Here is a 6,092-nt window from a genome sequence, read left to right on the forward strand (position 1 = left end):
ATGATGGTTAATGAAATCTAAAACCATTTGACTTGGAGAGGAGGCACTAGGCAAACAGTTTTAATTTATTTTAGCCACCTTTGGAATGGAAAGGACGGATGAACAATCCCCAAATAAATACATTTTATTTTATTAAATGTTGTATTTCACCTTTCTAATTAGCTGTCAAAGGCACCTTACATCGAATTGTGTTTTACAGTGGTGCCCCGCAAGACGAACGCCTCGCAAGACGGAAAACCCACTAGACGAAAGGGTTTTCCGTTTTGGAGGTGCTTCGCAAAACAAATTTCCCTATGGGCTTGCTTCGCAAGACGAAAATGTCTTGCGAGTTCCTGCGGGTTTTTTTTCCTTTCCCCCCCTTTTTCTAAGCCGCTAAGCCGCTTATCAGCTGATCCGCTAAGCCGCTAAAAGCCGCTAAGCCGCTAATAGCGCTAATCCGCTAAGCCGTCAATGGGCTTGCTTCGCAAGACGAAAAAACCGCTAGACGAAGAGACTCACGGAACGGATTAATTTCGTCTTGCAAGGCACCACTGTATTGGATTTTAAACAACGTAATCCCTAAAACAGTAATAAAAACCAACAGTAACATCAAAACACTAGGAGAGTTAAAACTGGCAACAGTTATAATTTTGAATTTTAAAAAAAACTGGCAGCAGAACTCTATTGGGGAAGGCACAGGAAAATAAAGAGGTGTTTACTTGGGCCTTAGGTGTGCCTCTTTGGGGAGGGTTTTTCACAGGACCTTTTCAGTTGTGGCACCTCATTTCCTTTTTTTAAAAAATATTTTTTCTTAGTTTTTTTCCTCATTTCCAGTAGTCACCTGCCTAACCTTCAAGAGCAGGGATACTCAAAAGAGTGCTGACGACTACAACAAACTGCAATGTTTGTGCAGGACAAGGCAGTGTGGATGCTATCCTGTAGACCAGCTTTGTAAGTTTAGTCCCTTCTGCAGTAACCTGCTGCATTTCTGTGCTTAGTGCAGAGGATTGGAAGTGAGGGGCCTCTGTCTCACCTCCGCCAACTCGCTGCCATGCAGTTTCTTGTCACATATGCTATTCCCAGGCCAGTGATTAAATACGCTACAGGTAAACGTGTTGCCCCTGCTCAGCCAAAGAAGACGTATGGGGAGATGTGAGGTGGGACATAGATATAAAAGCATCCATTTAATGTGTCATAAACTGTTTCCTCCAAAGTCCTGGAAATCATATATGTGTGATCCCAGGGTCTGCAGCAGCAAATCTGTCCTGTCCAGAGAGATATTTGGTGCCCTTTTATGCAGCAGCAATGTTAAGACTGCCAGCGCTTAATATAGGAGCCTAGTAACAATATGAGGGAAGATCAAAAGACTCTATAAGGAGCTCCTTGAAATGACCAGGGAAAGAGGAAATAGATGCTGGCAGGCCAGCATAGAATAATCCCAAGAAAACACAACTTTCCCCATGGCTGGTTTCTCATAGTGTCCTCCCTGTCCCTGTTGTCTATTAACAGGGAGCATTATGGGTGAGACTGAAAGCTCATTTAGTGCAGTATTACATTGCCAACCATGATGGCCTGTTCCCTCTTTGATCCCAGCATCTGGTATTCAGTACACAACAGCTTCCATTTAGCTATTGTGGCTAATATCCATTGGCAGTGTTCTCCTTGTCTAAGCCTTTAAAAAAGTGATCTAAGCTTGTGGTCATGACCACATTTTGGAGGTAAGGAATTCCATAAGTGAATTACGAATTTTGTGTTAAGTACTTTACTTCTTTTTGTCAGTCCTGAAACTGCTGCCAATTGGTTTAAATATTGGTGTAACCCCCCCAGTTCCAGTGTGAGAGGATGGAAAAGGTTTTTCGATTTGCAGCCCTTGGGCCCTTTAGGTTGTGATGTCTGGCTATGAATGGAGAAAGCGAACTGAACACAGGAGTATCCCTGCAAAAGATTATTTCTTTTCTAAGTTGGGCTTTAAATGAGAGAGAATAAATGGAATACTCTTGAGTGGGGCAAATGGGCAAGCTAGGAATGTGGCACTCTACCACATATTTATTCTGTATGAATATACACACACGTGCGTGTGCAAGTGTGTCCCATTGTCTTGCAAAGCAACTGGGACAGGCCTAGGTATCTGGATGTCATAGACAGATTGGATGTAGAGGAATGTGTTGCGGGTAACCCCAATGGAAGAAGGCTCAGAGCCAGGGAATTGGGGGTGGGATGACGATGAGTGGTTAGATGGAGAAGAGGGAGAAGACTGGGAGGAGGTGGTGTTGGAAGTTGAAGAGGTAACACAGCTTAGTGAGCAGGGAGAGTCTGTGCCAGAGAGAAGTCCAGAATTACAGGCAGAAGCTGATGTAGGAGAGGCCCAGAGGCAGAGATGAGCGTCTGGTGAAGAGGCACGGGAGTCTCCTCTTCCTGCTGTGACAAGCTGCCCTCCCCCCGTCTCCCAGAACCAGGAGAGGCATGAAAAGGGCAGAAAAGTTAACTTCACACAGGCACAGTCTCAGATTGCTTGGGGAAAACTGGAGAGGAGGGGCCTTAGGCAGCTGTGGGGAGGCAGGGACCTCCAGTCTTCGCAACCACTTCATGGGGGCAAGACCTGCTGGCTGATTAGGCCTGGCACACCTGTGCAGATCCTGTTTTTGCTAATAAGAGTTAACTCCAATGTGTTTGGTGTGATTTACTGCTGGCTCGCTCCTGTCACTGCCTTCTATTGAGTTAGACCATTCATTCATATTCCTCAGTGTTTGCTACACTTGACTGTCTATCCAGGGTTTCAGGCAGGGTTCCTTCCCAGCCTTACTTGCAGATGCTGGAAGTTGAACCTGGGGCTTTCTGTGTGGAAAGCAGATGCTGCATCTCTGTGCTATGACTTCCTCATCATCTCGAACATCCAGACATTTGAAAATTCTGTCTTTATTTGGTCACTTCTTTCCCCCTTCCTGAGTCCACTTACATGATCTATTTATGGGCGTGTCCATCTGTCCCCTTGAGGGACACTTACCTATACACATACACTCCTGAACTGATGTTGGCATCCCATCCCATTTTATAATATTTTTAATATTTTGTTGGAAGCTTCCCAGAGTGGCTGGGGAAACCCAGCCAAATGGGCGGGGTATAAATTATTTATTTCTACTACTACTACTACTACTATTATTATTATTATTATTATTATTTCCCTATTCTAAAGGCAGCTAAGTGCCAATATGTGGCCACAATCAGCAAATCAGAAACCTGAATGCTCCCTTATCCTTTGATTTCTGACCTTCACCCATGTTCTACATGAAGCCATCACAGGTTGACTTGTGAGTTAACTTGAACTGTGACTGGCTGGATGTCCATCTGGAGAGGCCACATGAATTATAGCAGTGCAGGACAGTGTGGGAGCTAACTGGGATGGGTGGGTGTTGAATGGACACAGCTGTGATAGCCTAGGTAGTGCCAGGCATCGAGATGGCCGTGTCTGGCAAAGAACAAGGTACTTTTTGTTGTTTCGAACCACTTTGTCACATTGCTCCCTCAGTCGTCCTGGCCTCATCTCTTGTATTTTAATATTTTGTTGGAAGCCGCCCAAAGTGGCTGGGGAAACCGAGCCAGATGGGCAGGGTAAAAATAATAAATTATTATTATCATTAGCTGAATATTGGCCCATTTTTAGGGCAACAACTTCGTCACTGAACTTCTAAAGTTCTAATAGTTTTTCTGAATTTTTGTTCAGTGAGTGGGATTTGGGCAGTGACCTTTGGAGACCTAGGCTTCCTGTCTGTAGCTGGCAGGAGCAGAGATGGCAACTCATTCTTGCCTGCAAATGCCTTGACCGTAAGATATTACTCATGTAGCTAATGGTCTGTGTTTGCATCAAAATGACTCTTGCGCAATCTTCCCACGTGAGATTCCTTTAGGTTTCTGGCACATTCTGAAGGATGTGGATATGATAGGGATGTTGCGGGGGTCAAAGGCAATGTGGGTTAAACTGGCATTTATAATGCAGATTCAGTTTTTAATTTGGGATTGCGTCCTTCAAGATTAATGTGACATGTTTTACAGGTATTCCGTATCTCTGTTCTGTAGCAATATGAGTTTTTCAGCAATATGGTCCTTGACATAGGGCTTCTACCTAGTAAAGCAGGATGTCTGTATGGTAGACTGAATTAGGTGGCTTTACAGGGGGACTGGACAAATTCATAAAGGACGATGCTATCAGTGGCAACTCGTCATGATGACTTTATGGTACCAGATTCAGAGGAGATAAGCTGCTGAATTACTGGTTGCTGAGGAACTATGGGAGAGGCTATTACACTTATCTCTTGTCTTGTCTTTCCAGAGTCGTCTTTTTACTGGCCACCATGTGACTCAGGATGCTGACTGGATCAGTCTGATCCAGCAGAGCTCTCCTTTATGTTCTCAACCTTATGAGTTCTCCAAAACCTATCCAGCTTGTGATGCGTCATGGAGCCAATTTACTAACCCACCAGATGACCTTGCATGGAAGCATGAGGTCTTTATGCGAGCAGGTTCTGAGGGGTTGGGATTATCTCTCTGTGTGTGTCTTGTACCCATACATCTGAGCCATCCGCCGGGGTGGCCTGATGAATGCAGCTCCCCCAGGGCTCCCTGTCTGGACTTGTTGCGGTGTCAGCAATCGCCTGGTCTGACCTCCATGTTGTCTACCTGGGAGGGCTGGTGAGAGATGAGGCAGCGGTGACAGTGTCTATTAATAAGAATGTCACTTGTCGTTATGTAACGGAGTCCCACTGTGCCATACCTTGCTTTGTCGCATTTGTGAGGTAGAATCACACCTCCCCTATTTTTTTTACCACCCAATTACATAAAGGCATAATAAGCCATTCAGTCGGTGCATATTAAACAAGGCTTTTAAGTACTGGCATTGGTGGTTCTCCTTTGGACTCTGATGGTGATATTTTGTGGGGATATATCACAAGGGGAGGTCATGAGACCTAGTTCCCAGTTCCTCCTTCAAAATCCACACAAAAGGGCAAGGAAAGCCTGAATCACCAGGTATCTCTGCCCGTCACAGCCCAATTCCAGCAGCCTGTCCCTAGTATAAAGGGTGGGGAGGGGGCAGGAGAAGAATACAAGGATCCCCAGTCCATGCCTGCATTCCGACAGAGCGAGCTTTCCCATGCACATACTACTTTGTAGTAGCAATCCAGCAAATTTGAAGGGTGCGTGTAAACGCATGCATGCGTGTGTGTGTGTGTGAGAGAGAGAGAGAGAGAGTGAATGAGTGAGTGAGAGAAAGAGAGATCTGGAGAGCAGGAGGACATAATTCAGAGAAAGGCCTACCTCCAGAAAGGTGATTTCCTTGTGGGGAACAACAGCACGAGGAGGCCCTTTTTGTAACTTGGCTCCAAGCGGTTAGAAAGGGTGGCGTCTCATTTGCAAGGGTTTTTAATTAATTAATTTATTTAACAAAACGGAAAAGAGGGAGGGAGAGAGGGAACTCCTAGGACGCCTGGGTCCTCTATATTTACCGTTCCCGAGGGGCAGGTCTCCTGAATTAGGGCGAGGCAGAACTGTGCCCCGTCCCCCCCCCCTCCCCGCCGCCGCCAACCTCAGCTAGATATACAGTATATGTATTCTCTCCTTTTGAAAGAAAGATGGGGACTGCCTATATAATAAATGGCTGAGGTGGGGAAAACGTTGGGGCGCCTCCCATCTATGCTCAGCTCTTTTGAGGGGGGGTTGGAGAGCGGCCGGCCAGGCTAACAGTAGCCCCTTTGTGCCGTCCCTTCCAGCTGCCCCTTTTGTTTCAGGGTTGTTGTTTTTTAACCCCCTTCGGTGCGATCGCACGGCGAAAAAAACACACCCAAAAGCGGGTGGGTGGCGGGGTTCAAAACCAGGAAGGGCGACGTGTGTGTGTGTGGGGGGGGTCGCCTCTCGGATCCCGCGCCTGCACCCCCCACCTCGTTTCCTTGCGCCCCTTTTGTTGCAAGCCGCCGATCGCCCCCCTTCCCTGCCGCCCCCTCCTCCTCCTCCTCCCCGTCTTTCTCCGAGCCTGATCCCGCCCCCGCCCGCCTGCGCTCCCCGCCCCGCCGCTGCTCGGCTCGCCCGCCCGCCCGCCCGATCGCCTCGCTAGCTGGCTGGCT

Source organism: Podarcis erhardii, assembly GCF_964252035.2.
Source record: "Podarcis erhardii genome assembly, chromosome: 7".
Classification (NCBI taxonomy): Eukaryota; Metazoa; Chordata; class Lepidosauria; order Squamata; family Lacertidae; genus Podarcis; species Podarcis erhardii.